Source organism: Chiroxiphia lanceolata, chromosome 23, assembly GCF_009829145.1.
Source record: "Chiroxiphia lanceolata isolate bChiLan1 chromosome 23, bChiLan1.pri, whole genome shotgun sequence".
Taxonomy (NCBI): domain Eukaryota; kingdom Metazoa; phylum Chordata; class Aves; order Passeriformes; family Pipridae; genus Chiroxiphia; species Chiroxiphia lanceolata.
The window spans coordinates 5,631,890-5,657,519 of NC_045659.1; the positions used below are offsets into that span (position 1 = coordinate 5,631,890).

The window sequence follows — 25,630 nt, forward strand, 5'->3', positions numbered from 1 at the left end:
CCTGGAAGTGTCCAAGGCCAGGTTGGACAGGGCTTGGAGCAACCTGGGCTGGTGGAAGGTGTCCCATGGCAGGGGGTGGAACAGGATGATCTCTGAAGTCCCTTCCAACCCAAACCATCCCATGATTGTCTGGCTGTGGGGATCCCATGGGGACTGTACCGTCACCCCTGCCTGCAGCAAGGACAGAAGCCTGCCCAGTTTCTCCATCTAGACTTGAAGCAAGTCATTACTCCTTAAACCAGTCATTCCCTCCACTATTCCCATCCCAGGGATACATCCCTACTCCCCAGGACTGGTTGGGATAACCCACTGATGCTCAGACACCAGAGCTCTCCTGTCATTAAAAAGTTGCACAGTCCCAGGGATGCTCATTTCCTGTATTTCTGCCTCTGGATGGCTTTTACTTCTCACTAAACTGAAAGCACAGGACAATCTAAGTGACTGATTGGGCTGTGTAATACAGTCCCTGCACATTTAGATTAGAAATGATTATGACTTAAATGAAATAGCTGAGCACAATCCTCATTGCCATCTATTCCCCCCCACACTTTCAAAGACAGTAAGTGAGAGGTGTAGAGCAAGGCTAGAGAGAGAACAAATCCAGCTCTCACCCTGCACCTTGTTTAGGGCAGCTGAGACCCAGGAATGCAGCTGTAGGTACAAGGGATCAAGGCACTGTCCTTTAACTCAATATTCCCTAAACAGCCCTCCAGGGAATGGAGGAAACACCCTCCCCTCTGTTCCACGGCAAGGGGAGATATTCTCTGTGCCTACCAAAGGTGGGGCACAGAGTACAGCTGTGCACTCCCCCCTCCCAAACCACCCTCTTGGGCAGCACAGCACAGGAACAGGTTTGGAAAGAGCAGACAGAGGTGCTTTGTAACAGAAGGGCTGGTAGTGTCCCTAAGGAACATCCAGAAATGTTGGACCAACCTCCATCACAGCTTCAGAGCAGAGCAGGGAAGGCTTTCCCTGGACTATGGGACACTGTACTGTGGCATCCTGAAGGATGTAGCCTTAACACAGATATTCCCCCAGCAGGCTTGAAGTGTTCCCAGTGGCAGGGTGGGAAACAAACTGGTGACCACATTCCATGGGCTGGGAACTAGAATATTCCCATCCCTTCACCCAGCAGCAGGCTGGGGGGACTGGTGAGGCCACAGTGCAGCAACCAAGGGGCTGGAGAGAACAAGACAGACACGCTGACCTTTCCTGAGGTTTATCTTTCCTGCCAACGCAAGTGCAGGAATTCCATCACTCGGAGCTACACGGGACCGAGGGGAGGAAGTTGAGGAAAAAAGCCACATCAAGCATCACACCTTAGGGAAAGTCTTTGGAAAGAAGTTTATCCATCATCGGTAGGGGAAGGTGACATTTCAGGGAGATACAGGCAGTGTCCCAGCTCTGTCAGGCCATGGAAGAGAAGAGGTTTAATGAACTTTAAATGTCTGACCTCAGAGGGACCCCAACACCTTCCTGCTCTCTGAGCCACTGACAGAGCAAAGCACGTGTCAGGTGCCCAAAACCCACCCCCAATCTCCTCACAGGAACCTTCTGCCGTGGAAAACAGCTCCCACAGCACTTGTGCTTCCCCTGACAACCTCCCAGGCACTGGAGCTGCCCCACATCCCAGCGTGTGATCAGCCTGAGGGAACAGCAAGGTCCTGGATAAATTTAGGGCTAGATTATAGCCCAGCTGACTGTGACTAACCTCCTGAAATGAAGGTCAGTGCTGGTACCTTGGGATGTGATTTTCTTCCATTTATTTCTTGATGGGAAAGCGATGGAGAGTGTAATTACTGCTGTACTACTGCGAGTGGGGAACGTCCTAGTCCAGGAAAAATGAAGATGTGGATACAAGTGCTGTGTGAGGAGTGGGAAAGAGAGCTGTTAAACAGCCCAAAAGGGAGGGTTAAACAGTCTGTGCCAGCTCCCACTGTGTAGAGGGAAAAGCCTGTCCCCACCCTGCCCATGGGACATTCTGCACAGCAGCTGAGGTGCTGGAATCCTCATGGATATGGGAAGCAGCACCCACTGCCTGCTCTCAGCCGTGCTCACATGAACCTGCAACACCCTTTTTAAACTCCACGTGACCCAAGCAGCTCCAGCACCACTCAACAAGAGCCTTTGAGAGGTTACAGGGATGATCACAGCAAGCTCTCAGATCTCAATGCTGGGAGTGCCCCAATCCCACTTTCCTGCGGGTACAGGCACATTAAATCCCACTCTGTGGATGGCATAACCCCAGGCAAATCCTGCTGGGAGCTCAGGAAAACCAGAGCCTCCTCCAAACAACAGACTAAACCCCCAAAACCCCTGCAAACCCCCACCACTGCAGCTTCAGCAACAAGCCACAAAAAGGGTGTTTAGTTGAAGAAGTGTTCCCGTGCTGTGACAGCTGAGGGAGAGCAGCCACGAGGCCCCACCACAGCTCAGGGCTGCAGAGAGCAGAGCCCACTGGGCTTTGGGAGCAAAGCCACTCCAACCCCCTTCCTGGAGGGCTGCTGGAGGGAGGGCACTCACTGTCCCCACACAGCACTTGGCAGAGGGGCAGGAGGGCAGTGCCTGTCACCGTCACACAGACCTGGGTCACCTGCCACAGCACCCATCGTGTGTCCTCACCATGGCACCCACCTCACCTCACTACAGCACCCCACACAGCCACCCAGGGCAGCTTCTCCACCAGCAGAGCCAAGGGGAAGGGTGGGAGGAGCCCTAATTAGGGCCCTAATTAGCTGAGTGCTGCACCTGGGACTAATGAGCCCCCGCTGACTGAGCACCTCAGAATCACAGGATCACAGAACCTCCTGAGTGGGAAGGGACCCATAAGGATCATCCAGTCCAACCCCTGGCCCTGCACAGACACCCTAGAAACCCCACCCTGTCCCTCAGAGCATTGTCCAAACCCTCCTGGAGCTCTGGCAGCCTTGGAGCTGTGCCCACTGCCCTGGGGAGCCTGGGCAGTGCCCAACCACCCTCTGGGGGAAGAACCTTTCCCTGAGATCCACCCTGACCCTGCCCTGACACAGCTCCAGCCGTTCCCTGGGTGCTGTCCCTGCTCACAGAGAGCAGAGATTGGAGCTGCAGACCCTGTTGAGCTCTGACCTCAGTCTCCTCTTCTCCAGCTGAACAGACCAAGTGCCCTCAGCTGCTCCTCATGAGGCTTCCCCTCCAGACCCTTCACCAGTCCTTGGGACACTCTCTTATGGCTCAATGTCTTTTTGATATTGTGGTGCCCCAAATTGCCCCCAGCACTCAAGATCTTGGCTAGATAATCTGTTTGAGAACTGGGGCCTGGGTGGATGGTTGTGTGAAGGAGCTTTAATGGCAGCAGTTGTAATCATAATGCTGTTGCTTTGTATACCTCGTGTTATGAAATGCATCCTGAGCATGATTCAAAAATCAGTTAAAGAAATCTTGTTTGTAAAAACAGAAGGGGGAAATGTAGGGATTTCTAATATGGGAAAACAGCAAGAAATGGACATTGTTACACTGGTGGGAAGGAAGCCATGGCAAAAGCAGGGAGAAGCAGTTCCCTAGGGCAGAAAGAGGAACTTGAACAAAGGACAAAAGGAACTAATAGGTAAAAATGTTATAATATTGTAGCTGGCAGCAAGGACTCACGGCCTAAATGAACAATTGCAGCCTATTGTGTAAAAGGTATAAAAAGCTTACTGAAATCATTAATAAATGTCTTTGCTTTCACCATCATGCCAAGTCCGTGTCTCTAATCACCACATCAAGGTGAGGCCACCCCAGGTCAGAGCAGAACTGGACAATCCCCTCCCTTGCCCCATGACACTGTGCCCAATGTCCCTCATTCCCTTTCCAACACCTTCCTCTCCCCTGGAGTGAAAAACCACCTGGAATGATCCCACCACAGAAACACCTGAGGGGAAAAATTGAATTAAGCTCCACGAAGCCCTTTCTCCTCGCCACAGGTGGTTGAGGACTGAAAAGCATCTTGCCTTAAAGTCCCCCCCCATGTTGACAGGGTCCCTGGGGAGGCTCTGCACACACAGCTTTGCTTCCCTTCACGCTTGTGTAAAAAGGAAAGGACAAATAAATTGAGATTTATGGGATGCCAGAAGAGCTGATTTTTTTTTTTTTAATCATTTTTCCCTCCCCCCTTGAACTCACTGTTTTGTTTTCTCCCCTGCAGTGGCTGTTTGGAGGCTGCAGATGGAGTGCAGAGAGCAGCTGGGATCTCCTTGGAGAGGGATCAGGGGCAGCAGGATGGAGGGGCTGGGATGTGTGTGGTGCACTCACAGCATCCCATTGCCCTGGATGAGGTATTGGATATCGTGGAATCCCAGAATGGTTTGGGTTGGAAGGGACCTCAGAGATCATCCAGTTCCACCCCCTGCCATGGGCAGGGACACCTTCCACTAGCCCAGGTTGCTCCAAGCCCCGTCCAACCTGGTCTTGGACACTTCCAGGGATGGGGCAGCCACAGCTTCTCTGGGCAACCTGTGCCAGGGCCTCCCCACCCTCCCAGCCAAGAATTCCTTCCCAATATTCCATCTAATACTCTTTCTCATGCTTGTTCAGGAAGCACCTGAGCAAGGTCCAGCCTGGTTTCCAACATTCGAGCACCAAAGGTTTTTTGCCCCTTTTTTTGGTGGTTTTCTTCTCCTGTTGCCTCCCAGACAGTCTAACTGTGGCTGTCACTTCACACTAGGGTCCGTGGCTTTTTCCCATTGCTCTCTGGCTTCCAGAGTTTGCAAATCAGATCCTTAGTGTGGACAGTGCCACTCACATGGGAACATGGACCCTTCTGCAGAGCAGAGACCCAGGGGTTTATGGGTTTATGGGGCCAAGAGAGGGACCAACATCATCAGGGTCTCCACAACCTCACCACGGTCCCTGCAGCCCCACCATGGTCTCTACAACCTCACCATGGTCTCTGCAGCCTCACCACTGTCTCTGCAGCCTCACCATGGTCTCTCCAGCCTCACCACTGTCTCTGCAGCCTCACCATGGTCTCTACAGCCTCACCATGGTCTCTACAACCTTTCCATGGTCTCTGCAACCTTTCCATGGTCTCTGCAGCCTCACCATGGTCTCTACAACCTCACCATGTCTCTACAATATCACCACAGTCCCTAAAACATCATCAAGGTCTCTACCATCTCTCCATGGTCCCTACAGCCTTATCACAGTCTCTACAACCCCTCCATGGTCTTCAGAATGGTGGCTACCATTGAGATCATGGTGCACAAACTGCTCCACCTCTTCCAGGAGACAGACCACCACCACCTCTTCCCCTGGGTAGTTTCTGCTGCCCAGCAGGAGCTCATCCATGTGCCAGGCCTGTCCCTGTGCCCACACAGAAGGACAACACATGCCACATCACCGTGTCCCTGCTGTGCATGTGAGTCCCTTGTCCTACAGGAGTGGCACCTCCACAGCACCCCCCAGCACACACAGACACGAAGCATGTCTGATCAGCTCACACAAGGAATAGGCACGTTTCACAAACATGCCCCTTTCCAGCACCTGTTTTCTGCTTTTATCAGGAATCACAGACACGTTTTGCATGAATGTGCTGTATTTTCCACACTGTTTAAGCCACTCTCTGACTCCACACTCCTCTGGGTCTCCCACTCCCCCCAAACCATCTCTGCTCCTTCTCGTGTCCCCCCTGACTCCTCAGCAATGGTTAATAGTACATTTTTCCTTCCAAGCATGCAAATGCCCCGAGTGGAGCCGAAAACAAGCGGCTTCTGACCAAAGCGATGTGATTAGGAAATGCGGATTTTTTCTCTCCCTGAAGTCCCAGTGACTGGAGTCAGGTCTGTGTCACCTCCACAGCCCTGCTCTGTCAAGCAGCCGCCTTCAATGCATCCTTTAATGAAGTCCCAGTGATTGATTGCTCCCTGCCCTTACAGGGATGCTGCTGGCACCCTGACCCACTCCTGCCAGCTGCAGGATTCCAGCAGAAGGGCTCAGCCCCTGCCAGCCCCGGGCCTGTCTCTCAGCTGAGGTTTCCTCCCTTGCAGCACAGATCTGCAGCACAAGCACGGTGACAAGTTTGAGCTGCCGTCAGCAGAGGAGCCGACGGTCTCCTCTGAGCAGCGGTGAGCGAGTTTGGGTTTTAATTAAGCCCTTGTGGGTTCCTTGAAAGGTTGGAGATGACACAGCCTCCTCTGAAGCTGGCCCAGGGAGACATCCAGAGTCAGCACCAAAGCCTGCCTCCCCCTCCAAACGGTACGAAACTGGGACCCTGGAAGAAAGGATGAATTCTGAAGAGGAGCAAAAATGTTGTGGTTTCCTTTTTCCTGAGCCCGGGTCGGCTCCGGGAGGAAACAAAGCTCCTGCCAGCTCAGCTCCCACCCGTGCCTGGTGAGCCATCACTCTCCATCTCCATGTCTGGCCATCCCTTCGGGGTGTCTCAGAGACGAGCACAATCTTTCATCCCAAATTTATCGCTGTGCTCTGTGCAGATGCCAACAGGGAAACGCTCTTCCTTGCATTTACACCGCTGGATAAACAGCCATCAAATATCCTCAGTAAAGACCTGCGGCCACTGCCCAGCAAGTCCTGGATATGCTGTATCCATGTGAATCCCAACATGTGCTCTTTGCTTCCTGGACAGATAAATGCTCAGCTTCCCCTCCCCATCCTGCCCTGCAATGTTGTATTTTAGCACTGACTGGGAGATTTCCATCAAACAATATAAACACATTTGTCAAAACTGTTCACAGTGACTGGGCTTCTCTGAGGAAACAATGGCAAAGGAGCAGTGTTTAATTCCCTGTTCACTGGGATTCTCGGTGCTGTGTTTTTTGAGCTTTGTTTCCTCCACGCTTCCTTCTCTGCTTTTTTTTTTTTTTATTTTCAGGCTGGAAAATCCCTCAAGCTAAAAAAAAGCATTTCTACCTGGATTGCACTCATTTCTAACCCAAACAAAAAAACCCCAACTCTTACTTTTGAGTTGGTTTATTAAGAAAACAAACCAAACAGTGATGCAGAGGAATTTTTTGAGGAGGGATTCCTTTATCCCTGGTTCAAACAAGAGCAAACCCACCCAGTTACCTCACGAGTCCTGTGGTCCTTTTTAACAGGAGGGTAAATAAATGGAGGAAATGGGGAGAAACAGGTTTATGGCCAGGAAAATGAGGTGGGAAAGCCCCATGGGAGGAGGCATCATGGATTATGAGGGGGAAGGAGATGGCAGTCACAGAGGAAACATCAGAGACCCTAAATTTCACCAGGTAGTTCGGGTGATGAACATGAGTGAAGGAGGAGGAGGAGGAGGAGGAGGAGGAGAAGGAGGAGGAGGAAGGCTTTTACTGACAAAAGACAGATAAAGGGGTGTTTAAATTTCACATCCCCCTGTGGCAGGGCCCTGTGTCCTCCCCTGTGACCCCCTGCCCGGGGGGTCGCCTCGGTGCTGACGTCACACAGTGACAGGTCCGTGACTCCCAGGACTCTGTGTGACAAAACCACCCAGAACAGCCTTGACAAATGTCCTCTGGACAACCTGGAGTGGGAGTTGACACCAAACACCATTTCCAGAGCCACTTCTGCTGCCATGAAGCTGAAGAGCACTTCTGTGCTATCTCCTGCTTTGAAGAGCTCTCGCTGTGACACGAGAGTTGGGGTCAAGCATTCTCGCTTCCATTGGTTTCCTCCACTCCTGGGAGACACCTCTCTAGGAGAAGAGGATCTGTGCTCATCTTCTGCCCCATCACCTCTCTAGGACGAGAGGATCTGTGCTCTTCTCTGTTACATCTTTAGGCATTTCTTTGTTCCCTAGGTCTTGTTTGCCTCATTTCTAGCAGCTTCAGGAACAGCTCGGAGGATGCACATAAAGGCCCAAGCCCTGTCATTATTTACATGTCTCCACTCCCCAAAACTACTCCAAGCAGTTAAAAAAGGCGTGTGAGACAGAGGTACTTTCAAAAAAAAGAAAAAAAAAAAAAAGAAAGAAACTAGAAACTATGAGATTTTTCAGAAATAGAAATAAATAGCAAACGACTTCGATGTCCTTTTTATTTGCTCCCTGGCTCTGCAGAACGTAAAGGTTATGTTTTCCAAATTTTCCCTGCTACAGTAAAGATCAAATAGTCAAAAGGCAAGGAAAGCTGAGCCCCTCATTTCATGTCATGACTTCAGGAGCTGGGGCTTTTGGAAAAGCAATAAACATCATGGGCCTGATGCTCTGGAGTATTGGCAAGATTTGTGAATAAGTACAGAATTTTATGGCCCTTGACTGTCCTTTGCCTTAGGATCCTTCAGAGGGGACTTGTAGTTATCCTAAATATAACATGCTTCTTTTCCAAAGTCCTTTCTCATCAGCCAGGCTCACAAACCTTTGCACAGAGGTGCTGAGCCCTCCCACGCTGGCAGAGGAGATTTCCCCTCCCGCTTTCCACGGCTGTACCCGGCCCCTCCGGGTGCCACCCCGGCCCCTCCGGGTGCCACCCCAGCCCCCTGTGCCTCTGGACTTGTCTCACAGCCCGAGCAGCCTCTCCGAGACCTCATAGCAATTTCTTTTCCCCTTTTCCCTGCCACGGGCCAAGAGCACAGGAGCAGGGCTCCGGCCCCGGGGGATCCCGCTCTTGAGCTCGTTCCAGCGGGAGCAGATGGTGACTCACACGAGCATTTCAGGCATCGCTGCCACTGGGGATGGGCTCACCTTAAGGAAACAGAGAAACCCATTTGTCCTACTCTCCGGAGCCGTGTCTCCATCCTTGGCTGACACGGCTCAGCCTCAGCAGTGCACGCACCCCGCCAGGTTGCTGTAGTTGGAAGGGGAGTGCGGGGCAGAAGGATCCAAGCCCCGCCCGGTTGCTGTGGTAACACAGCAGCGATGCTCGGTGCCACGCTGGTGACTGCAGAGCACTGTGCCATAACGGCCCCACCGAGTCCTGCAGGGGAAAGAGCTCGAGCCCGCGGGAGGGATTCAGACAGACCCCCCTTGCCCAAGGGGCAGCTCTCCCCTGCTGCCCGCAGCCACCCCGACAGCCACCCCGACCTTTTACTAAGTGCTGAGCCATTCCCTGCGCCTGTCGCTCTGTTTTATTTCCATTACCTTTCAGCAGGGAAAGATTTAGGATCCATCTCCCTGTTTAGCAACATCCATTTGTAACAGTGGGATCGCTGGGGAGCAGTCAATAGGCACTGTGCTGGCCCATCCCTGCAAACTGTGCAGCAGTTAGTGCAGAATATGAAATATATATGGCTGCCTTCACCTAATCTAAAACTGTATCAAATGGCTCTTAACCTTGCCCGAATGAATTCAATTTGGCTACTGGATGCGGATCCAATCCTTGGGCTAGAACAGAAAAATCACTTACTAAAGTGATGCTCCCGAGGGACGAGCTCCTGAAAGAAAACTCTGAAAGATTTCCAGTTGGCTAATCCTGTGATAGTTCACGCAAGACAAATCCGGAATGATGAGGTCTTTTCGTCAAACACAAGCAAACCCCAGGAAACACGGGAATAGCATTACAAGTACATCGGAGGGGGGATTGTTAGGGAAGCTCAGGGGAACGCAGGAGAATGCAAGGATGGGCAGAGGAGGGAGATGTGAATCAGAGGATCTGTGCATGTTTCCAGAGGTCTGATAAGAGAGGTGGGTCTGTAAAGAGGGGCAGAGAGTGCTCAAAGCCAGGGGAACAAAGCTAAACTAACCCTGCCCTTGGGCAGTGGGAAGCCATTCTCCCTTGTCCTGTCCTCCACACCCTTGTCCAAAGGTCCTCTTCAGCTCTCCTGGAGCCCCTTTAGGCCCTGGAAGGGGCTCTCAGATCTCCCTGGAGCCTTCTCTTCTCCGGGTGAACCCCCCCAGCTCTCCCAGCCTGGCTCCAGAGCAGAGGGGCTCCAGCCCTTGGAGATTCTCCATGGCCTCCTTTGGACTTGCTCCAAGAGATCTAGGTCCTTCCTGTGCTGAGCACCCCAGCACTGGATGCAGTATTCCGGGTGGTGTCTCACAAGAGAGGAGGGGCAGAATCCCCAGCCTCAAGCTGCTCCTCCACTCCTCTGCTCTATCCCAGGAGGTGCCCTGTGGCACAGATGGCTATGGAGAAACCAGGCTCCAGCCTCCTTCCACATCCTTCCCGTGAGGGATGCTCCACGAGGTGCTTTTCTCTCCATCCCTCCCTTCCCCCCTCCCCAGGATGGCAGCCCGTGCCAGCCAGGTGCCAGGTAGAGGGTTGATTTTCTCCAGGCAGGGGGTTGATTATCCCGAGGCAGGGGGTTGATCTCCCCCGGCTCGGGCCGCGCTCACGACCCTGAGCCATCGAGTTAATTGAATTGTCTTGTTCTATCCTTTGTTCAGGCCGCTGAGTGACGGCTCTCACTCGAGGGTCCAGCGGTGAAATAAGGACGGGGATGACGTGCTCGGTGCTAAACCCCACCCCACCCCCCAGCACAGCGCCCCAAAAGCTGCTCCCTCTCCCACGGGGACCCGCTGGGTGCTGGCAGGAATCGATCAAGATCTGGCTCTGAGCCCTTTTCTCCTCGAATTGAGCATCAAGGGATGATGCCTGGGGGGTAAATCGGGACAGCCTTCCCCAGGGATGCAACGGGAACGGGGAGGAAGGATGCAAGAAGGTCCTGCACAAGCCAAGAACGGTGGTGTGGGAGGGGAGGAGAAGGATACGAGGAGAAGAGAGGCGAGCAAGGAGAGCTCAACAACTTCATCTGGCGCCGCAGGGCCTCCGGGCCCCCTCGGCACAGCTGGGCTGCTGTGCACGCCGCGGCTAATGAGGCATCTGCTCCGGCTGACAGGCGGCATCTGCTGCCGCTCGGATCCTCCTGCCAAGCTCCCGGCAGCGGCCGCGCCGGGCCCGGCCCCCCGGGCAGCCAGGTGTGCCCATCCTCCCCCAGGCAGCCAGGTGTACCCGTCCTCCCACACCCCCAGGTGTACCCATCCTCCCGCACCCCCAGGTGTGCCCATCCTCCCCCACAGCCAGGTGTGCCCATCCTCCTGCACCCCCAGGTGTGCCCAGCCGTGCCACCTGCACCGCTCCGGGCCCCCCCTGGGCCCCCCCCGGCACGCCATGGGCAAGGATGGCTCTGCCAGGGGACCTGTGTCTCTCTGCAGAGAGGGAGGTGGGACCTTTGCTCCGGAGCACACCCACGTTCCTCTCTAATTGCTGCTATCGAGCCATAAAATTTTATGTTTGCTGTCTCTCCTTTCATGTCAGACTCCCTGTTTACAGTCAGTTAGGCCAAGCTGCCAGGCCTGGCACTAAAATAGAGTGTTCAGTTACTGTAGGAGCCCAGGGGGTTGGGGGGCAGCTGGAGGCAGCACCACGGGATTCTCTCCCAGCTGGGAGATGGGAAAAGCACTGACCAGGACTGGCTTTAACCGAGGCCAGAGATGGAGCAGAAATAGACCCCAAGTCTGGAACAATGTGCAGATGAGGAGAAAATCTGGGTTTGGATTTGGCCTCTCTCTAAACCAGAAATGTTGGGGAGAGGAGGGGTTTATTTTCCTTGGGAAAAGGGTCTGTTTAGAAGCAGAGATGCCTTTGTTTAGGTGTGCTGTGGTGGATGTCAGCAAGAAGAAGGGAGGTTTGGCCAACAAACAGGTTTGCCATGATTTTTTCATCAGGAGCCTCTCTCAGTGCTGCTGGAAACCTCTGTCCCCTTCTGAGCCACAGGTACCTCTTGCCCAGCACAGCTGAATTATCAAGGGTTCCCTTCTCAAGATGAAATCTTGAAATCTCCATCACTATCGGTCACCAAAGACCCCACAGGGCTTGTCTAATCACAGAAGTGGAAATCCACTATCTAAATCAAATCCTGGTTAATTGAACTCCCAGTTGAAACTCGATATTTTCACCTCATTCACTTCCTGACCTGCTTGGCTGCACAGTTGTACAACACGATCCCGAGAAAGCCGCAATGTGGGAAACCCTCCCAAGGCTCTGCACGTGGGTCTGCCTGAGTGGTGGCTGTGAAATCCATCCATGAAGCTCGTGAAGCACCGAGAGATCCATCACAAGCGATCAGGGAAATGGGCTCCATAAATCCAGAGGCAGTTTGAACACCCTTCCCGAATGGCAGCGCTGCTGCTTCGGCTTTGCCGTCTCCAAGGGAAAAATATGTGTTTCAAGGAGACATTGGCTTATCCATAAAGGTAACAGAGTGACTAGTGCTGAGCTAACTGGGTCAGATGAGCAGTGGCCTTAAAGCCCAACTTGATTTCCTGATGAGGAACTGGATTTTCATAGAATCAGAGAATCCCAGAATGGTTTGGGTTGGAAGGGACATTAAAGACCATCTCGTTCCAACCTCTTGCCATGGGCAGGGACACCTTCCATGAGACTCCACGCTGCATTGCTGAGGCTCTTGACCTTGGACAAGGGGCTATTTTCCTTGCTCTGCCTCAGTTTCCCCAACTAACAAGCAGGAACAACCTCACATTATCAACATCAGGGATGATGAAGCCCTTTCACAGGCACCAAGTGGGGACAAAGGGAAAGTGTTTGGCAAGCCCCGAGCTCTCCTTGTTGTGTGCAGAGCCATGGGCTCCACCTCTCCCATATGAAATGAATGTGGTGCCCAAGCAGCACAGGGGGGATAAGCAGGTCTGTTGCATGCCCAGCCCAGCACCTCATCCCCATCTCCTGCACAGGATTAGCCCAGGACATTGCACCCCTTGGACCCGCTCAGCAACTTCCAGCGTCGCAGGTGATGCCCAACACAAAAGCTGGCAGAACACTCGGCTGGGAAGGGGATGAAGCCTGGTTTCTGCTGCATTTTAATCCAACCCAACTCTTCCTCCCTGCCAGGATCCCACACAGCATGTCCTCTCTGCCCAGGACCCCATCTGGCTCTCCTCCTTCTGCCCCGCTGCAGCCAGAGTCCTCCTGCTCCTCCCTGGCTCCTCACCAACCATCTATTAATGGAACTCTGCTCTCTAAAACCTCGGCCGGGGAATGTCTTAAATCTGAGGCCCTCCCTGGATATTTCCATATTTCGGAGGTTTAATGCATTGTATTTAATGTACTCAATTTGGAAGCCAGCAGGCAGCACAATTTTCAGGTGCACACAATGTGAATAATGAAAGTCTCCGAGTCCCCAGCTCTCAATCCACCTGAGTCCCTGGAACTGCATTAGAGGAGGAAGAGAGCAGGACTGTCCAAATGAAACTCAGCAGCTGAGGGATCAGGGACAGAAATGAGTCGAGGGCTGATGGATGAATTTCGGGTGTCCCAGCCAAACTGGAGGACACGCTGTGCCGAGCTCACGCCGGGCACGGCATCTCCAGGAGACATTTAACTGGCCCTAATAATGTCAGCAGCTCTTAATGAAAATAGTCTGTTCCACTTAATAAGTGCAGTGCAGGCTCGAGCCATCAATCCACACAATGCAGGGTTTTCCAGCCGGCTCAGCTCTCCCACGGCGCTGACCCTGCCGGCACCGGGAAGCTCGTTAGTGCCACGGCAGCCCAGGGGGCAGATCCATCAGCAGCCTGCAGGGAACCCGGGAGATGGGCAGAGGAGAGCAGCCTTTCCCTCATCCGTTCCCAAATCGACCTTTACGGAGTAATCCCCAAGTCCACCATCAGCGTGGCTACTTGTGCCATTTATGTGTTTTCCCACTGGGAAAACCTGTGGCAGGCAGGAAACAGTGGGCATGGGAAGGTGTGTGCTGAAGGGATGGTGGAAAGCCCTGCCCTGGGTTTGCTGCCTCGTTCATGTCCCATTAACTTCCAACCTGTGGGAACCCACTCTGAGAGTGAAAGCGAAGGCACTTCCCTTGGTTTCCTCACCCTGCACAAAATGAAGATTAATTTTAGGCAGGTGTTAAACCCACAGAGATGATTAACTCCACTGCAGCGGAGTGGAATAAACATCTCAGGGCACATTATCAGCACGGGAACATCATCCTCTGCTCCTCTGGGGAAAGGGCAAGAAGCAGAGGAAAATACTCTCCCTGGGAACACGTGGACTGGAGCAAGAGAGAAATTCTGGGGTGCGGAAGCAGCTGAAGATAAAGGACCTGCAGCTGATGGGAGAGGAGTTAGATGGGAAAGAAGCCCCCCAGCACAACAGGATCTCAGCCCATAATTGGGACTGCCAGGCTCTAACTTAATAATGCCAGTTAACAACACTATTAATAATGGATCTGCTGGTGTGGGATTTGCCTTCTCTCTGCCATCGGGGTCCTTCAGAAAGCGGCACCGACGGGAAATTGAAACTACTGAGCACAGTGACAGTGTAACCTCCCCCGTAACTCGCCCGGTTATCACGATGTAACTTAAAATCTGCTTTAGCAATTACATTCCTCGCAAGATCTGAAGTGGTGGAAAGGAGAATTATAATGATAATATTAATATACAGCCTCTTCCTAGCGAGAGCAAGTCATTAGGCAGCGCACGGGAAAGATGCACAGGCAGAAACAGATGGGAAAAGCGCTACATCAAGAGTTTAAAGGCAGGCTCACAAAGAGGAGAAAAGCTGCAGATTCTAAGTGGATTATGGAAGGCAGGCTGCAAAGGGAAAGCGAGAATTGCTCTGCGCCGCGCCCGGAAAAAGGCTGTTCACACACACGGCGTGTGAAAGAGGGATGGATGGGGGGAAAACGAGCATCGGTGGCGGAATAAGTACTCTGGGGATGTGCTTTGCTCCTTGTAATTCCAGTTTCTGAATAGGTCTTTGTCTCACGGGCTTGTCCAGGCTTTCTCCTCGGCACCTCTGCCAGGTGACACATCCTGCCCGTGACAGTTGGGCAGCAAAATTTAGGTGGGATAAATCTCAGCCTGGTAGTCAAGTCCACGAGGATGCACCAGGTTTGCTCGGGGGGTGTGTGTAAAATCAGTGTAGTCAAACACACAGTGCCCTATGAGGAGACCTGATGTATTTTCAACCAGGACCAGCAAAAAGCAGGGAATCAGACCTTTAAAAACACACAGGGGTTTTCTCTCCTTCCCCCCAAAGTTAAGCCATGTCCTCCCACTGCCTCGTGGTTCTCAAATCCCGGGTGGGTTCATTTAACAGCAATGCTGTCCCTCCTTTCATCTTTGTCCAGGTCTTTGCACCTCTGCCTGGTGATGAGGGAGCCCAGGTACCTGCTGGGTGGCTTTTCCTCTTGTTCAAGGCTAGAAGGAGCCTTGATCTCCTGCACAGCACAGCCCTGCACACACACAGAGCCACACACACCCCATCAGCAGTGAAAACCAGCAGCTCACGTTGTCCCTGGTGCTTGTGATGCTCCCCCAGCCCACTGCACACACAGCGATGACAGCAAAGGGAAAGCACTCATCCCCCATCCTCATCCCCACACTCAGGCCTTCAGTGATGCAATCAGGGAGGTCAAACAATGAAAAAAACCTGTTTTCAGTGACCCCCAACAGATTCCCTGGGGAGGGACAGCCCTGCAGCCCACCCCTCACTCTCTGGGCTGCACAGCCCGGTGCCAGCTGGATCTTCTGGATCTTGCCAGAACAGGGCACTGGAATAGGTTCCCCAGAGAAATGGTCGTGGCCCCAACCCTGCCAGAGCTCAGGGAGCATTTGGGCAACACTCAGGCACATGGTGGGTGGTTGGGGTGTCCTGGGCAGGGCCCGTTGTACTCAATGACCTTTGTGGGTCCCTTCCAACTCGGGATATTCTGTGATCTGTGACTGCCTCTCTACATTTCAGTGCGTGTGGTGTTAATGATTCCGGGACTTCATCCCAGCCATTCCCCCTTCCCTGGCTGTCCTGGAGGCCTGGCACTTTCCTCAGCTGCTTCCAAGAGCTGGGGTCACACCAGGCCTGGTGCCCGTAGCCAGCTGGGCAGGTTTCATCAAAGCAAAGAGCAACTGCTGTGACTTTGTCACTCTTTCAGTCCTCACCAAGGCAGCAGAGATTCCCCACACACGATGTCCCTCCAGGACCTGCAGCCTGGACCTGCCTGGGACCCTCAGCGTGGCCACAGCTCAGCCAGACCCTCTCACAGGGATGTTCCCCACGGGCCTGGGTCTCACCTTGTCCCCTGTTTGACCAGATAAATCGAGGCACTCCCTGGCTGAGCCTTCCTGGGAACCAAAGAACTCAAGGACAACACAGACCACACAAACCACCCAGGCTCTGGAGCAGAGAGTGGGACCACAGGGGAAAATCTGGGATGAAGATGCCACTACTGCCATAAGGAGCAACTCCCACAGAATTCCAACTGCTCTGGAGGAGGAGAAGGGCCCAGCAGGATGTGGCAGGGGGTGCTTTTGTGGTGTGAGTGAGAGGATAGGGATCTTCTCTGCCACATTGTCTTAATTTCTCAACCTGCTCTGCAATCAGCCAATTGAAATGCAATTATCTCCAGCACACTCAGCTATACATTACTCCCTTATTGTTATCTTACTGGATTTTTTTGGTGCTGTTCCATGCCAGATAACCTTAATTTTTCCCTATTTGTTCCAGCATATAACTATTTGTTTGTAATCATTGCCTATAATATAGATGGATCCTGCAAGGAAACCAACATTTTCCCCCCCATAATGCAGTCCCAAAACCTTCTAATAGGTTATTTGATCAAATAATCATTGCCATATCAAAGCAATACTATTTTCTCTTCAAAACTATGCATTTATTAAAATGTAAAGTAGCCTGATCATATTGGGAGTGAAAAATAAAAATAATATTATGGTCCTTTGCAGGAAAATATTGCATATTTATGTTGGATGACTTCCCTGGAATTTTAATTCAAGTCTTTATATATTTATTTCCCTTCCCTGCCAGATGGGGAGTAAATCTTTGATTTTTTTTTTTTTTTTTTTTAAGTAGAACTGTGTTTAGGACTTTAAATTTTATTTTTAGAATTGCTTTTGATTTAGGGCAGAGATCCTGGTTTTGCAGACTAAGATCCATGCAGGAGACAGAGCATGTCCTGCTGCTGGAAATGGAGGGGCTGGCATGAAGAGGGTCGAGCTGCTTGGAGACAAAAGAAAACTGGGAATTTAGGTCATGGCTCAACTGCTGCTCAGGGCTGGACTTTGGGAGAGTCCATTGGAAGGGACTTTACAAGCTAAAAGCATCTCTGGATCCAAGGAGAAAGAGCTGCATTTCCCAGTTCAAGTGTTCCAATAAAGCCATGATTTATGTCCCCACCTCATGGGACCAGCTTAAAAAAAAAATAAAAATCACGGGCACTTTTAAAACAAGTAAATATTTGTGGTTTCTTTCTATTTCCCTTCTGAGCCTTGGGCTTTTAAGGGGTTGTATTTTAAAGCCTTCTCTCTGCAAGTGCATGAGACCAGAACTTGTTAGGATGCTGCTTATCCTTGTTTACCCAGCTCCAGGGATTTTCAGGCATTGGGACCTGTGGGGTGATGGAGCCTTTCCTGATGGGAAAGGTGGATCCACCCATGGGAAGATGCAGGTTGATCCCATCATCTCCTGGAGATGTGACCCTGGGGGACACACAGACCAGCACCACGTTGGCCCAAATGCCTCGTTTTCCAGATGTGGCAGGAGTGGGGTCACACAGAGAAGCCCAGAGAGTCCCTCCCAGGTCCCCCTGGGTCCCAGCACCCGGCAGGATTGACAGCTGCCTGCAGCAGGATTGACACTTCAGGAGGATGCCAAAACCACAAGGCCTGGGATGCAGAAACCTCTCTTTCTCCTGCCACTTCCAGGCTGACAGGCTCCTTTTAACAACACAGGTCCCCACAATCTCCACACCCAACGTGTGCCAGCTCTCCCTGCAAGGGGGACCTTGTACTGCTGGAGCTCTGGGGCAGGATGGAGGGTACCTGTCCCCCCAGAAAGGTCATGCAGCAGGGGCTCCTCCAGTTCACCTACACTGAGGGGTGGAGACACTCAAAGATTTTGCAGTCACACCTCCAGTCTGATGCAAATTTCCCTGGGGCCACAACTCTTATGTTGGGTCTTAAATTCAGCCTTCCCCAGCCATGGTCTCAGCAAAGCCCTGGCTTGGGGATGTGTTGGGTACGTGTAACTCCACACTTAACAGTAAATAAAAAGGGTTGCCTGCAGAGAAAAGCTGCTTGGTTTACACCAAATGTGATTTTTGGGGCTGTCTTGTGCAGAGCCAGGAGTTGCACTTGATGATCCTCGTGGGTGCCTCCCAGCTCAGGATATTCCATGATTCTATGGAATAACCCCCCTGTTTGCTTTGTACCAGGACCTGGGGTGACCTCCTGGCTGCTTCACCCATTTCCACTGCACCAGTTGCCCCACTGCAACTCTACTGGTGGAGCTGCTGTGCATGTCCTGAGTGCCCTGACATACCCATGAGGATTAAATCCATGTACAGCACAGGGATCTGCTCCCTGTGAGGCACTGAGGGAGTGAACTGTGTGGCTGCTTTGCCAACAAGCATCACTTTGCGTTTCCCTCTGACAGTTTTCCTGCATTAATAGATTGCTCAGGAAATGCAGTGGGGGGCTTTTGATCCAGCTTTCCTGCCAAAGGCTTGAGTGCTGGAGGCTGAGGGAACACTGCAGGGGATTTAAAGACACCAGCATGAAGATGTAGCCCCTAAAGACATGGGTCCTGCCTGAAGGGAAATGAGATGTTCGAAGGCAAAAGCCCCAGGTCAGCCTGTGTACCCTGGCACCTCAGGGGGTGATGTCCCCTCTGCCAAGGAGGGTCTCACATCAGGTCCCCACAATGAGACCATGAGCAAGATCTTCAGAACCACAGAATCACAGAATCCTTAAGGTTGGAAAAGACCTCCAAGATCATCAAGTCCAACCTTTGGCCGAACGCCACCGTGGCCACTAAACCACAGGGCCAAGTGCCACGTCTGCTTGGTTTTCTGAGCCCTTCCAGGGATGGTGAGTCCATCATTTCCCTGTTCCAACACTCTTTGCTGCCATGGACAGGCAGTTTTTGGATCCCAGCTGGGCTGGTACCAGCACACTGATGACAGGGCAGGCTCAGGAGTTGGGCACCTCCTCACTTAACCCACCTACTTAAAAATTAAACTGAGGGCTGCATTTCATTCAGCTGCAAGGGAGCGATTGAGAAGAAAGGAAAGGATATTAAATTAGACCATTTTCATTTTAATACAATGCACCATAACTTGGGGGGGGCGGGAGGGATGTGGAAGAACAGCCACTCTTTAGATTTCAGTTATTTAATAGGTAAAGAAAAAGCCATATAAATGTGCTTCTATTTCCTAAACCACCCCTATAATATCTTCAGTTAGGGTCCAAGCACAGGAAAGATCATTATTAAAATTGAGACCCTCCAGGAGTTTCCTGAAGTGTTTGCTTTTTGCTGTGGTGGGGAAGATTGCTCAGAATAATATAATTCTGTGTGTTCAAAGACTCAAGAGTACTCTGAGTGGGGAATGGGAAAAAACCCCAACTAATGGTAAATGATCTCTTAAAAGCAAGGGAGAGGTTGAAAAAGTGGATCCATGGAGAAAATAATATACTATTATTTAAAAAAAGTAAATTGCTGAAATGACACACTTCCCTGATTCTGTCTCCAGAACAACCATCTTGGCTGAATCTTTAATGCACAAGGGGTTGGGATTATTTTTTTTTTTCAGTGACAGTATAAAACCTACAGAAATATCTTAGTTATTTACCAAGTGATTAAACCCCAGTCATTTATTACAGTTTTACTAGAACATTGTTTTCCTGGTTCTTCCAGGGCTTATTGCTTCCAATATAACACTCCTCCCCCTTTAATAATCCCCATTGCTTTGTCTCCATTGCCTTATATTTTTAGATTTCTTTTAGCGTTTTGCATAAAATTCCAACTCTAATGGGCTTTATAAAATGAGATGTATTGTCATGGAGCCAAGCCCTTATGAAGATAATTATCTTGTCCATTTGTGTTTTCATTATATTGAGAAATACTTTTCCTCTCTCCCCCCCAACATTTTATTTCCCATCCCAAACCACGAGGGTCCTTTATTTTTTAATTTTAAACCCTCTGGCAACGGAAGAAGGAAACCCAAGCAAGGGCCATCCTCTGGTTTTGGCTCGTGGAATGTGGTGTGTGGATCCTGGGTGGAGAGGGAGGGAGTGGGGATGTTTGTAGGATGTAGGAGAGATCATGGCTGGGGAAAGGATGAGCTGAGAAGCAGGATGGAGGTGACAGAAAGGCAAATACCCCAATTGGTGATGGGCACAAGCCAGAGGGAACACCAGAAGGTGGGAGCAGCTCGGGGAGGTCCAGTGGGGGATACAGCAAGGACACACCAGGTCCAAAGCACCAGTCACCCCCTCGTGTTTTGGGAAAGAATCCAAGTAATCAGGGACATCCAAGGGCAGTGAACAGGAAGAGGAGCCCTGAGATCCCCACGGCCCCAGCAGGGCAGGGGCACTGAGCCACGATGGATTGAGCCTAGGGTTTGGTGTGGAGCATGGGACAGCTCTCCAGGAGAAATCTCCCCCTTGGTGCTTCCAAATGTGGCTCCAACACATGGTTTAACCACCAATCTCACCAGGGAAGCATCTCCAAACTGCCTGTGACAGCGTTTTCCACAAGGATCATTAGCTCTGATAAGCTGAGCCTGTGTTTTCCCGTGGATATGGATAGATCCTGACCCAAGGTATGGCACTGGTCTCTTCTGGGATCTTTGCTTCCATATAAACATGGATGATACTGAGAACTGAGTCCACCTTCTGGGCCCTCATGGCTCTGGAGAGCCAACATCAGCCACAGGAACACATGCCAAGGGTGCACCTTGGAGAGATTCCTCCTGCAGAGGCCTCACTGGTGCCTCGTGAAAACCTGCCTTTTCCCTGAGGCCCACTGTACAGAAATGGGAATATGTGTCATTTGCTCCAGAAAAGCTCCCTTGGAGCTGGGGAAAGCAATCACACAAAGTGGTACATGGGGGAGGTGGCTCTGCTCTTGTATGGAGTTAGGCTGGGTATATATTTCCACGTTCCCATAAAACTGGGGTTATTATTTCCACTTGAGATACATCCGAAGCTCCTTGTAGAGCAATGACAATTATAGTGCAACGACGTGTGAGCTGCACCATTCACCTGCCTAACTGGGCCCCTGTGGATAGTCTGGGGCGGACTGGGAAATAACTTCCATCGATTCAGCGGCACAGCATTGCCAGGAGTCATGGAGACAAAGATTGCATCAAGCCCAGGCCCAGGGTTTCACAGCTGCACCAAGAAACAGCCATGTTCTTCCCTGGTTTACACGAGAGCAGTTACACCAAAAATGAAGATATTTGTGGTGTAAAGTCAGAAAGACCCTGGCTTGAAATCAGGCAGAGCTGCTCCGTGTCCAGGGAAAAGGTGATAGCTTTCCCCAAGGATAAATTCCTACAGACATTACTTCAGTCACTCTTTAAGCTTTACCAGTCCCATTAATCCTGATGAGGTTGTGAGTAATGAGGTGACCCACCCAAAGCTCCATTGGCACAGTGGCCCTTGCAGGTCTCCTGCCCCAGCCCTGTAGGGCACACACAGCTTGGGTGGTTGGCATCCACCCTGTAGGGCACACACAGCTTGGATTGTTGGCACCACCCTGCCATGGGGGACGTGACCCCACCAGGACATTGGGGTCATCCAGCATGGCCAGAGAGGGATGGGGCAGAGGGCAGGAGATGTGAGGAGATGCACCGCTGGGTTTGAAAGGTGTGTTTTCTCCCTGGGCACATCCAGCTCACCCTAAACCCACCTCAGCTCAGGGTTCTCTCAGGGAAGATGATCCAAAGACAGCCGAAATCACTGCCTAGGTGAAGGCAGAGGATGTGAGTGGTGCTGCTGCAAGTCAAACCCTCCCACCTCAAGAGTCACCGGCCCTAAACGAGGCACGGCACAGTCCCCTCTCAGCCGGTGCCCCGGCTTTGCCCTTCCTTCAGGAAAGGCAGAAAGCAGAAACCCGCTGGCTGAGTTTGCTCCCGGGCAGGGCCGGTGCCTCTGGAGCAGCCTGGGACAGCAGGACGGCAGCTGCAGCCCTTGGACACGCCGTGGCCGGAGCGGGGGGTCCCGGCGCTGGCACGGACACGGCGCTGTCAGCGCTGCTCCCCGCGGCTCCTGGCGGCGGTGGTGGCCCCACTCCCGCCGGGAGTGACGCTGCCAGTGCTGCTGTGGCTCTGCCCTGTCGGGTCGTGGCACATCACGGCCTCATTAACAGGCCCTGTCAGGGCCGGCAGCTGGAGGCGGGCGCGTTCCTGCAGCAGCTGCCGCTGGGACCCAGCCCGGGGATCGGGGCCACCTGGTCGGGCAGCAAGTGGCTGCAGTGGAGGTTTTATGTAAGGAGAAAAGGGCCTAAATTCAGGATTGTAAGGAGGCGGTGGCTCTGGCCCTGGTGGCAAACCGGGCTCCTTGCCTGAGGAAAGAGGGAAGCAAGTTTTCCCATCTCATCCTCATCTTGGAACAGGACAAATGAAGGTGGGGAAGGGCCTGGATTTGAAGGCGTGTGAGGACACTGAGGGCACTTGGTGTGTTCAGCTGGACAAGAGGAGACTGAGGGGAGACCTCAGTGCAGTTCCAACTGCCTGGGCAGGGGCAGAGGAGGGGCAGGGACTGAGCTCTGCTCTGGGGGGACCAGGGACAGCACCCAGGGAATGGCTGGAGCTGTGTCAGGGCAGGCTCAGGTTGGATCTCAGGCAAAGGTTCTTCCCCCAGAGGCTGGTTGGGCACTGCCCAGGCTCCCCAGGGCAGTGGGCACAGCCCCAAGGCTGCCAGAGCTCCAGGAGGGTTTGGCTGATCCTCTGGGGCACAGGGGGTGACTCTTGGGGAGTGTCCTGTGCAGGGCTGAGGTTGGACTGGATGATCCTTGTGGGTCCCTTCCAGCTCAGCGTATTCTGTGACAAAAGCAGCATCCAGCACTCAGTCACACTTTACAAACAGAAATGAGTTTAGGTCCCCCAGCGACCCTGCACAAGGGATGGAGAAAGAGTCTCCAGGGTGGAAAGAGGAATCTTGCTCAAGGTCACCTATTGAATTTTCAGTCCCCAGCATCAGGCATGAAAGGGAACAGACTGGACACATCCAGGAGTGGAACTGGTGCACTCTGGCTCCTGCTGCTCTGCTGATTATCAGGCAAGACAGCTTGGCAAGAGTGAGCACCAAAGCCAGGTGTCCCAGCCTCTCAGTTTGCCCAGGATTAAACATTTAACGCTGCTGTGGCCCATGGTTGAACACAGCCTGGCCACTGACCCCCACTCCAGCTGCCACATCCTCAGCCCAGCACCACAGCCAGACCCCTGCAAAAAGCACCCAGAATGGGAAATGCAGGGAATGAGGGATTTTTTTAAGGGATTTTTTACCCATATTATAGGCTCTCCTTTGATTCTGCAGCACGTTCCTCTGCATTCCAATTTGGAAGGGATCATTAGTGCTTTAATTGAAACTCAAGGGATGGACCTCACGGTGCTGTGAAAGGTCCTGTGGCACTTGGGACAAGAAGAGGGTTTGGGGCCCGTGGCACTGGCCAAACCCAGCTCTGCAGTTTGCAGGGATCAGGCACGGAGCTCCCTGCAATTCCAGGAGAACAGACAGGGATATTCACAGCAAGATGCTCAGCAAAAACTCAGCAGCCCTAAAGCTCCACTGGAAATCCTTCCCTTGCTGGATCAGACAACGGGTGGTGGGACCTGCAGGCCCTGACACATCGTCTTGAGCCTCCAACAGCCAAATTCTCTCTCTCCAACAAACATGGATTTAAGGGTCACACACCTTGCTTCACCTGTTTGCCTCCTGCAAGCTCACAAGCAGCCCCACGTGGAGATGGCTTGGCTGGAATGTGCATCCCTGCAGCTGGAAAGGCCAGCCTGGCGCTGAGACCCAAGGAAGAAAATTCCTAGAGTCAGGGATGCTTCCCCCCTCTGAGACAACAATTTCTGCTGCTTTCCTGTGCTGCTGGCCCACCCCTACCCCACCAGGAACCCAGCCTGCAGACAAAAGGGGCTTTTCCAAGCAAACACACGCCCTGAGTCAGTGGAATTTGTACAAACCCCAATAACGAGCATTTAAAGGGTGAAGCCTAATGAAGGGATCCGGAAACAAGCTGCAAATGAAGGCAGGATGCAGCTTTTTAATTAAAACTCTGATGCTTTTTATCTCCTTCCCTCTCCCCCGCTCTTCCCCCCGCTGACGGAGGGGATTTCTCCATCTGAGGCCTGTTGCTGTACAAAAAGCTCAGCTTTAATATTCTCTTTGATTAAATGAGATTTTTCTTCCTCCTCTTCCGGTGGGTGCTGCTGTCGTGCTCTTTGGTGAGGATTTAAGGAAGAAGGGCCCTGCCAGTAGTCAGGTGAGTATGTGCAGGGAGGGAAGGAGACAGGGAGCCAGCCGTGCTCCAGAGAGAATTAAAGCACCGGGGTGGCCACGTGCCTTTGGAGCCCCAAATGCTGCCTTTTCCTGCAATGTTTCTCTGCAGAATCCTTCCCTAAACCCCAGCAAAATCTGCTGGTACAAAGGGTTAAGGAGGGAGAAGATCAGGGCTGTTTGAGGGGATGATGAGACGCTTTAATTTGATTGATTTTCACTGAATTCCTGGCACTTCTCATTTGCAATTCCCCTCCTTTTAATTAGCCGATGCTTGTAGCTATCATATTCAATTCTCATTACTTAATTAAATAGGGTCCTGCACCTTTAGGAAGTGCTGGGAGATGGTGGAAGGAACCAGCTGGAGGGAGGGTTGGACAGGAAGAATCCTTTGGTTCTTTCCCCACATTGGCAAGTAACTATTGAGACAACATGGACCTGTCTGTACTGGATTGCCCAAACCCCTGCTTGGGAACACAAATATCCCCAGATTAAAAGGGAACAGAGCCCAGGGCTCTTCCCATGTTCAGGAGCTGTTTGAATGTTTGTCCCACATGGACACTGGTGGGATTTCCATCCCAGCTGGATGGGCAGAGATGTCTTTGCCCCTCTGACACTCCACTGAAGAGGCACCAGAAGCCGTTCTGGTCCCCAGTGCCACCGCAGCACTTCGTGTCTGCAGGAAGAGCTCCTAAACAAGTGATGAAATTTAAACAAAAAACCCCCAGCAAACTGCCTGTAAACTGGGCTGTTAATTGGTGCCACAATTAAATCCAGCCCTGCAGAACTCTGATGACATTTGGCTGAGTGGATTGTAACGAGGAAGGCACTGGCACTGGGGCGTGGTTGTGTCTCCTTGGTGGGAGGTAACAGGGACAGATGTATTGGCACTCACACCAGCTGTATTTCTCCTTCTCCATTGTCATTTCCCTGCCCTGTGCTTCTCTGCTTTCTTTACCCAGCTTTTGGCATTCCTGTGCCTGTATTTTTACACCGTCCCAGCCAAAATGTGTAGCCTGTGTGAAGGGTTTATCTCTGATGCAGCATATCTGTCTGCTTTTGGGGTGCCTTTACCCTGAAGGAAGCTCATCCCTGTGCACAGGAACGGTGCTCCAGAAATTTATTGCTCCAAAATCACATGCAAGAGCCCCAATCCTACACATCTGCAGCTCTTTAAAGGTAAATCCTGGAAACACTGCTCAAAATCCCCCAGGCAAGTGTGGCCAGGCACCTGGGCAGCTTTAGCCCATGTCCATGGTTGTGTTGGCACCTGGAACATCCACTCACTTGAATTCCAACCTATTTGCACCACTGGAATGATCAGTTACCCAAGTTCCCACACTCCATGGGTTTGGGGTGCTGATGGTGCTCAGATGAAGCGCGATCTTCAAGCACCAACTTGAGGGTCACCCCTCAGGCTACGACTCATCTGGTTTGTGACAAAGGCAAGTTTTGTGTTTAAGGCGT

At 52.1% G+C, this 25,630-nt stretch overlaps 1 protein-coding gene across 4 annotated transcripts in view; it reads right to left on the bottom strand.

The window, feature by feature from the left end:
* KIRREL3 (kirre like nephrin family adhesion molecule 3) overlaps positions 1 to 25,630 on the bottom strand; it is a 359,483-nt gene that overhangs the window by 142,471 nt on the left and 191,382 nt on the right. The window contains exon 1 of one of the 4 annotated variants that reach the window (XM_032709609.1): positions 9,306 to 9,324. The exons of the other annotated variants lie outside the window; for them this stretch is intronic. The gene's annotated coding sequence lies outside the window, so the exon portion shown is untranslated. Of the gene's footprint in view, positions 1 to 9,305; positions 9,325 to 25,630 lie in introns of those variants that run through there. 4 annotated transcript variants of the gene reach the window in all.